This window comes from Silene latifolia, chromosome 2 (genome assembly GCF_048544455.1).
Source record: "Silene latifolia isolate original U9 population chromosome 2, ASM4854445v1, whole genome shotgun sequence".
In the NCBI taxonomy this organism is placed as follows: domain Eukaryota; kingdom Viridiplantae; phylum Streptophyta; class Magnoliopsida; order Caryophyllales; family Caryophyllaceae; genus Silene; species Silene latifolia.
Genome location: NC_133527.1, coordinates 102,225,003 through 102,234,867, shown reverse-complemented (window position 1 = coordinate 102,234,867; position 9,865 = coordinate 102,225,003). Strand labels below are relative to the sequence as shown.

Genomic DNA, 9,865 nt, shown 5'->3' with positions numbered 1-9,865 from the left:
CGTCGTTAAGAAACTTCGATAGTTATTAAAACCGTTTCGAGTTAAATTTAACCGGTTTTAGTAAAAGTTTCAGTAATAAAACGGAATCAATAATAAATAAATTTAATGAGTGAAAATAAAATAAACTCAGCTAGTTAACGTAAATAATAAGAAATCGGCTTGAAACGGAATTATTAGCGATTTTTACGAAACTAACGGATATTAATAAAAATTGCTAATTTAGTGAAATAAGCTCAAAATAGCTAATTGGACGGTTTTGTTCCCAAAATCCATCTCGGGTTTACTTAAAACAACTTTCATAAGGACTCGTAAAGAAACGGAAATTATTAAATAAATAAACTCGAACTAATTTCAGTAAACTCGAACTAACTTTAAATAAACTTATTAATGATTATTAAAATTAACGTATCGAATTATGATGAAATTAATTAATTAGCTAAGCATAAATATATAAATCGTTAAATGATGTAATTAAATTCAAAATAGCAATTAAAAGAATTTTATCCAACTTAATAAAATACGGGGTGTTACATATCAATCCTTAGAGTAGTTAATACCAATCAAATCTCTCTTTAGTTTTGTAATCAACAATTAATCAAGTTTTAATACAAGTTTTATTTCCTTAATCTCTCTTTTGTTCATCCTTTATTTTGGGTAATTGAAGATTATTTGGGTTATTATTGGGAGATTGACAACCTCTCAATCAAGCATCAAGTACTTCTTTTATTCTTTGCTTTATTATTGGAATCATTAGTAGGTATAATTCTCTTAATCCCTTTTTCATTATTGCTAATTACTTTCATTTGTTCATCATGTTTCACTTTGTTAGTATGATTGACAACCTTGCTAGCATGTTCAACATGATAATGAGTGAGTAGTTCCATAGCTAGGGTTAATGGGTAATTAGGGGAAACCAACATGGGGGAATGATTCATGCTTAAATTAATATGTTTCATGGTTTATTTGCTTGCTTGTTTTGATCTCAACTCATGCACATATTATGTTTGATGAAATGCGAGCCTATGAATCCTTGCATTTTTTACCCATCGCCTATCTTTTCAATGAGACTTGTAAGACATAAACCAACTCGAGTCTCATTAGACCATGCATGTTGTTGAGTAGGGAAGACTAAGTCGACTTGTAGGTGTTGTACAATCTAATCGATTCGGCTCCGGGACCCAAACTTTCCTAGGATTGTAAGATATAACCCAACTCAATCCATCACAACAATAATTGCTTGCTTATAATTTGAGAACATTATTGTATGATCAATTCCAATGAATCCCCTATGACCCCATGACACCCTAGTGCTTTTTATCAATTGTTTACAACCCTTTTAGTTCATCTTGCTTTTTTATTTTCATTGCTATTTAGTTTAGTGACCTTCTACATCAACCCAAATTATGACACCCCTAAGGCACCACTAGTTTCAATAGAAATCTCATCTCAATTCCCGTCCCTTGGGATCCGACCTTTACTTGCCTCTTTACTAATTGTAGAGTTGTTTGGGAAGCTATAAATTGTGTTTTGGTCTAGGTGCTCCTAACGACAAGTTACCGAAAAGATTTAGTCCGACCAAAAATGGCGCCGTTGCTGGGGACGGTGTTAACATGATTTAGATTTTCTTATATTGTTATTAGTAGTGTCTTTCTTTGCCTTGAGGAAGTAAAACTCCTCAAGGTTTGTTCTAATTGTTTTCAAGTTGTTTGATATTTTGCATGTCTAGAAGGTCACAAGGTGATTTGTTACCCTTTGATCGTGAAATTGAAAGAACTTTTACAACCAATAGAAGACTTACTAGGAGAAATTTGAGAGGTATTAGTGAGGTTGTAGATATTCAACCAACTATTGAGTTCATCAACCCTTTTGCAAGAGAAGGTGAGGAGAACCCAACACAAAATACAACACAAAATCAATCCACAATGCCTAAGTTTTCATCACATTCCGTACCCACCGAGGAGAACCAACCCAATGGTACTCCCATACCAAAACATTTGACCGGAAATTTCATTGCCAAATCCGCATTTATCCAATTAGTCGAAAGTAGCCAATTTCGGGGGATGCCTAGTGAAGACCCTCATTCTCATATGGAGACCTTTTGTGACTATTGTGATGCGATTTCTCAAACCGGTGTAACTCGAGACCAAATTCGATGGGTCTTATTTCCTTTTTCTCTAATTGGCACCGCGAAACAATGGTTGAAGGGCCTTGACAAGGCTACTCTCGGAATTGATTCTTGGAAGAAGTTGGCTCTAGCTTTCTACAAAACAATTTACCCACCGGAAAATACTAACATGCTAAGAGCTCATATTACGGGTTTTAAGCAAAGGGATGAAGAATCTTTGTATGAAGCTTGGGAGCGGTTCAAAGGAATTTGTCGCTCATGTCCTCACCATGGACTTAGCGAGTGGTTCTTGGTTCAACAATTTTGGAACGGTCTATATGAAGATTCAAGGAACATTCTCAACATGGGATCAAATGAAATGTTCACCGAAGTTGATGACAATCAAACTTGGAACAAAATTGAGGAAATGGTGGTCCATAACTCACAATATTGTAGACCTCGCAAGGCTACTAGAGGAGGAAAGCATGAAGTGGACTCCGTTACTCAATTGGGTGCTCAACTTAGTGCTCACATTGATACAATCAATTTGAAGTTTGAAAAAGCTATGGCTAGACTTGAAGAAGCCTCAAAATCACCAAAGCATCATGTTAATGCCATGACGGCATCTTCATCAATCCCAAGTGGGATATGTGAGAATTGTGGAACTTTGGGACATGACTCAAGTGAATGTAGGGGAACAAATGAACAAGTGAATGCTTTCCAAGCATACAAGAGTGGTACCCCTTATTCCAACTATTACAATGAAAACACCAAATTCCATCCAAATCTCTCATACAAAAGCCAAAATGTTCAAAACCCTCAAACAACATACACCCACCTCCCATGAGAAACCAAAATCAAAGACCCTTTTACAACCAAAACCAATGTTACCAAAATCAAAATCCATACAATCAACAAAATGACCAAGGTTTTGATGTTCAAAAAGCGGTCCTCCAAATGCAAAAGAATCAACAAGAATTTTTCACTCAAATGCAAAAAGATATTCAAGCAAAGGAGACCACCATCAACAACATCCTAGCTCACACCAAAATGTTGGAAACCCAATTAACTCAACTAGCATCTTAAAGTTCACAAAGACAAAAGTGGCAATTACCACCTCAAAGTAATCCCCCAAGACATGAAACGGTTAGTGCCATTCACTTGAGAAGTGGTACAAGGTATGAAGCACCGAAGAAGCAAGTTGAGGATGAAGTTGTGTAAGCTAGTGATAAGGAAAAAATTGTGCAAAACTCCAAAGATGGAGAATCATCAAAAGAAGAAATTTCAAAGAAAAATGAAGACAAGGTCAAGGACAAGGAGCCCATTGTGATTAGACTTCCTTTTCCAAGCCGTCAAGCCAAGCCCAAATTTGATGACCAACTTGGAAAATTTATGGAAATTGTGAAGAATTTGGAAGTCTCAATTCCTTTCACAGAATTAATCAATCACGTGCCGGCCTATGCAAAATACATGAAAGACATCCTCACAAAGAAGAAGTTGATCCGGAAGCTTGAGACTATCGCCTTCACTAAGGTGAGTAGTGCAATACTTCAAGGGAGTTCACCTCCAAAACTCAAGGATCCGGGAAGCTTCTTAATACCGTGTACCATTGGCAACACCACGATCAACAAAGCCTTATGTGATCTAGGGGCTAGTGTGAGTGTTTTGCCGTACTCGGTGAGTAAAAGGTTGGGGATGGGAGAGCTTAAATGCACCAATATTACACTCCAAATGGCCGATCGATCGACGAAGACACCATTAGGGATATGGGAAGATGTTCCCGTGCGAATTGGGAAATTTTTCATCCCGGTGGACTTTGTCATTGTTGATATGGAAGATGATTCCAACATTCTAATCATTCTAGGAAGACCTTTCTTACACACCGCGGGTGCGGTGATTGATGTAAAACATGGAGAGCTCACTCTAGAAGTGGGAGATGAGAGTATAACTTTTAATCTTGACAAAACTATGAGAGCTCCCCATTTACATGAACCATGTTTTATGATTGATCATTATAGCCGGAAGGATGATAGGAAGAAGTCAGAACTCCAATGGAAGAAGAAAATTGAAGATGCTCCATTCAAAGAGCAAGTGAATTGTAACAAAGAGAGCTTGCAAAGCTCACCAAAGTCAAGCAATAAAGAAGATGGCCTCATTGGCCAAAACAAGATAATGGGAGAGTTGTCTCTATCAACTCAAGTGATCTTTAGTGATCAAGTAGATGAAGTGTGTGGTCTTTGGGACAACGAATTTGAAGGGATTTGCAATCCCTACATTGGTAATGCCATCGATCAAGACCGACAACAAGGGCAAAGATCTATTGAAGAACTTTATCACGACAATGAACAAGCTTTTGATTACTTTTTCAAGGTGTTGAGCAACATCAACAACACCTTGGACATGCCCCCTTGACATCTCATCAAGAATGAGAGTTTGGTGGAGTCCTCCCTAAACCACCTTTTTTAAATATTTCTAACTCCCTAACTCGCATTTCAATTCTTGTATTGCATTTTTTTGTCATTTTTGGATTTTTAAGCCTTGATCAAGATAATTATCATTTTTGAGAGAAGTGAAGGAGGGACTAATAATTTCAATTGATGTGTAGTGATTTAGCTTAGTGTGGGGATAGCAATTGCCTAGGCTATTCATGCCTTAGTAGTGCCCCCACAATGAAGAACACGAGATTGTGAAGAATGAAAAATGACAAGGGATATGCAAGGTACACGGATGGAACTAAATCCGGAAAAAAGGGGTAGAATCCTAGCGGTTTCAAGAGAATCCGCCCGTCTTCAGGCAATCCGGGCATATTGGGCAGAAGACGCCCGTCCTTATGAGCTGAATTTTTGAAATTTTTGGACTGTTAGCAAATCCGGGCGTCCTGCAAAGAATACGCTCGTCTTCATAAAGACGCCCGTCCTGAAAGAGAAGACTCTCGTCTTTTTGGCTGAGGAAAACAAGAAAAATCCCTGGAAAGGAATCCGCCCGTCTTCTCTGAAAGATGCCCGTCCCGCATTTTCAAATCCGCCCGTCTTTGCTGCAATCCGCCCGTTTTTAGGCGAGAATTTCCCAACCCAGAACAGGCAGAATCCGGCCGACCCAAAGGAAAGCCGCCCGTCTCCCCCATGCATTTCAAATTTTTCGGGTTTTTTATAAACCCCCTCCCACATTCATTTCTTCATTTCTTCATTCAAAAACACTACCCACAAACCCTCATAACTCCAAAACCCTCATCCTCTCCATCACAAAAACAAGATTCCTTAACAACATTCACCAAAATCAAATCAAAACATCCCTTTAACAACAAATCAATCACTCCTATTTCAACAAAAATCAAAACCAAGCACAAAATCTTCAACCTTTGAGTCGATTTTTGAATTCATAAAGGCAAAGCCTTTCATCTTTAAATCGATTTGGGTACATTAGAGAATTGAAGATTTTCACTCTTTTCTTGGTTTATTCATCAATGGCAAGGACAAAGGAAGCAACAAAGGCACCAAAGGCAAAGGCACTCTCATTAAGACAAAAGAGTCTTCAAGCAAAGAAAGCATTGGCTATGGTGGTAGCTAGCCCAAACTTGGAAGTGCAACAACAACAACCTCCCATGGAAGCAACAACATCTACTACTCCGGAAATTGCTCAACTTTCGAATTATCCGGAGGTAATTTTCATTTCCAAATCCCATAGGGACACTTTTGCCAAGTTTGCTAGAAAATCATTTATATCCACCAAGTTTATTTGTGAAGATGCCTTAGATAAGTTGGGTGTCCTTGAGCAAACTAGAGGCTTCTTTAAAGCCATGGGGTTGGAGAAATTGTTTACAACAAAAGAATTGACATACCCCTCCCTTACCTTAGAATTTTTGAGTTCTTTGAAAGTCAGTAAGGTACAGACTATGGAAACCATCGAGTTCCGCCTAGCTAATGTTAGTAGGCGCATCTCCTTTGAGGAAATGGGTAAAGCATTGGGTCTTAGTGATTCACCGAGTTATTTCAAGAATGTTTGGCAAATATGACCCCGACCCTCTTTGGGAGGCGATTTCCGGAAGGAAATTTGAGAACTTTCATGCTAGTCGCGCTCTATTAGTCCACCATCCGGGCATTAGAGTGTGGCACAAGGTCATAGGGAACACCATCATTGCAAGAAAAGACACCAACCATTTCACCAAACTCGATTTTGTTCTTCTTGAGTCGGCCTTGAACATTGGAAGGGAATTCACCAAGCCTTTCAACTCTCTAAGGCTTTTGGTGGATAGATGGCTAAATTTTGATTGTGGGAAGAAAGGCACTACCGTTATTGTGAATGGAAGTCTAGTCACTATTTTAGCTAAATACTTTGATCCGAACTTCAACAAGGATAACAAGTATGTGGCGAAAAAGGGTGGTCATCTCATTGATATTTATACTATGATAAACAAGTACAAGTGGGTCTCTCATAACCCTCTTGACACCAAGTATGGGTGGCTCACTAGTGAGGCTAGATCTTTTACTTTGCCTTCGAAAATTTGTCGTTTAAGTGTCCACCGGACCAACTATCTCCTTCCCCTTTCAAAAGAGGCCGAATACATTATCCGACAACAAAAGGCTGAAATTGAAATGCCCTCCTCTTCCATTATCACACCACCCTATCCTTTCAAGTACCAAGAGTTCAAACCCGAAGGTGTTGAAGCAAGCAAAGATTATATGACTCTTCTTATGAAAGAGATGCACAAGCAAGCCTTCAAGGACCGGGAAGATGCTTACTTAGCCCAATATCCACCCCTCCTTCACTTAGCTAGGCAAGGACTACTTGACCCTTCATGTCCTTTGCCTAGTTGGGCGGATAGGGAAGTCTTCTTTCCGAGTGCATCTAGGGGTGAGTTTTCGGGTGATAATGAGGTTGTCGGTGATGAAGAGGTTGATGATAACATTGATGAAGAGGCTAGTGAAGAAGGAGAAGAGGATGATGAACAAAGTGAACAACAAAGTGAACAACAAAGTGAAGAAGGAAGTGGTGATGGGTCCACTTCTAGTGAGGAAGATAATGATAGTGATGATATGATGGAAGATTAGCAAGCTTTGGAGGCTTCTACCCTCTTGAGGTTTGTCTATTTCTCTCTTTGTTTTATTTATTTATCTTGATTATTGTTGGAGTAGTCCTAGCACCATAAAGGACTAACACCTCTGCCCCATTGAGGTGTTCTCATTTTATTGTTCCCACCTTTTGAAAATCCAAAGTGACAAATTTAGTTTCATGCATTGCATAGTGTGTGCATGAACAACACCCAACCTTAGGACATTAGCAATAATGTCTAACTCGGTTTGAGGAAGTACATACATACACAACGGGAGGTAATCTAAATTATCCTCTCCGTCATAAACAAAAACCATGCATCATGTAGTGTAGATTAGTGTAGCTTGCATTTAGTGTAGAAATCATGCATCAAGTTTAAATAATTTCCCATCATTTTGGCTATTGAGGACAATGCCCATATTAGTGTGGGGATGGGGAATTCTAATCTAACTTTTATTCAAAAATCCAAAAAAAAAATTTGAAAAATTTCGAAAAACCATAAAAATTTGAAAATTGAAAAACCATAAACATGTTCATTTCCTTTGTAGTGTAGTCATGTATATATTATTGTATATATTGTGTTTGTTCTATCCTTGTTCACATTGATCGACTACGCCACATCCGAGACATGAGGATATTGAAGACCGCATGGTATGATCTTTCCAATCTCCTTTTTCCTCTTTATGTTAATGACTATGTGGCTTTATTTTGATTGATGCGGTATAACAATGTGAACTTAGGACTTGCATTTAGTTTATATTTCATATTAGTTGGTAGAATCACTTGCATTAGGATGTATATAGTAGTTGCATCATGGCATATAGTTGCATTTAGATGAAATATTTTGAAAAGTGCCTAATTGGGAACTTTGACAAGAGCAATTACGCCATTACAAATACTTTTTCAACTTAAAACTTCGCCTACTAGAATGGATGTAAAACACCCTAGATTATGTCATACTAGTGTCTTTCGACCCATGACCCAAAGCCTAGTCAAGGGTTTCCATGTGAGTCACCTATCCAACCCCGTGATGCGATGTGGACTTGGTTAACTTGTCTAGGTGACCTTGATTGACCTTGTGGTATGGCAACCCAAAAATACTTTCTACCAATAAGTTTGGAGTGCTCATTTCAAAGATTTTGTATGTGGAAACGTTTTATTGCCAAGGAAACCTCAAATATTATGAAATGTTGAAATATTGAGAATTTTAGTTGTTTTGATGGAGGCGTACCACTTCGATGTGCTTTCGAGAGGGTTCCATTGAATTGGACCCCCACACGGTTGTGAATTCAACCGCCCAAAGACAGAGTGACTATCACCCCGAAAAGTTATTGTCTAGAGGTTAACCGGTTGCCTAATAAGCGATTGGCGAAAGCAAAGGAAATTAGCACGGAAGGGACAAACCCCATCTCTAATTTTTGAAATGTGAAAGTTGAATGAGGTCAATTTTTAAATGCTAGTCATATCCACCCTTGTTTACAACGATTTGAGCATTTCATTCCCAAAAAGCGTTTTTGTCAAGCCACTTTGTCGAGCTTGGGACGATCCATGACTTTTACTTTTGTAGAGAACTCGAGACTTGTCATGTCATATGCTATTAGCATCATGGGGATCATCATTCCACGCCATCCGATCGCTCTTGAATAAATTATTTGGAAATTGAGGACGAAAGTAGTCTAGTTTAACACCATTTGGAGGTGATTTAGTGCCATCCTCTTAGCCTTAGTGATTTGTTGAACTAGTATTTGTGACGGAATAAATGCTCTTAAATTTGTTCTCTTTTAGTTGACTCCGCCACTTGATGAGGAAGTGGCTATTCCTTTTGTAGATGCATCCATTATTTGATTTTGTGTGCTTAATGTTTGGATGTGTCGCCATTTTGGCAAGACCCACCTTGCCTTGCAAGAAGGCATCCTACCTCATGGTTGTCTTGTTGTGAGTTGAAGGGGCGGAGTGAGACCCGCTAATTGTCTCATATCGGCTATGTTATTATGTTAGTTTAAATAATGGTCCTAGTCTTTGTCACCTCTTTACTCGGGACGAGCAAAGGTTCGGTTTGGGGATATTTGATGTGACCATAATTAGAGCATATTTAGTCCCCGAATTAGCCTTGTGCCCATGCTTTTTAATGCATATTTGGGTCATTTATTGTCTTTTGTTCTTTGTTTTGCATATTCTTTGAGGTTTTGTGTCCTTGGTAGGAAAGGAGTGCAAACCTTGCATTTTCACGGCAAAATGAGACTAAATTGATTGAATTCAATGACCAAGCATCAAGGAGAGACAAGATTAGAAGGCCTTTGTACATATTATAGTAGATGGGCAATGATGAGAAAAGATCCTTGCATCCCCAAGGAAATCCCCAAGGATTTTATGAAGAAAAGGGAAGAAAAGAAGAAGAAACAAGGCTGAGCAGCAATCCGTGCGGATTGTCCTGAAGACGCTCGTCCCCAGCACCACAATCCGTGCGTCTTCCATACAAGACGCCCGGGCAGCAGCTACCAGAAGACGGCCGTCTTCTCCCAAAGACGCCCGGGCAGAGACAATAGAATCCGGCCGTCCCGAGCCTAAGACGCACGGATTCCAAGGCAGCGCAAATTCGTTTCCTCAAGCTTCAAGAAAGATGCCCATCCTTCAGAAAATACCGGCGTTTCCCTAAGTAGGGACTTAATCGTCATTTAAGCCCATAGTTAACCCTAATGCATCCACCTAATT

The 9,865-nt window shown here is 39.0% G+C and overlaps 1 non-coding gene across 1 annotated transcript; it reads right to left on the bottom strand.

Moving 5' to 3' along the window:
* Nucleotides 1-2,294: 2,294 nt before the first annotated feature.
* LOC141644522 (small nucleolar RNA R71) lies at nucleotides 2,295-2,401 on the bottom strand. The gene has a single exon (XR_012544136.1). It is a non-coding gene; the product is annotated as a small nucleolar RNA R71 (small nucleolar RNA).
* Nucleotides 2,402-9,865: the final 7,464 nt, after the last annotated feature.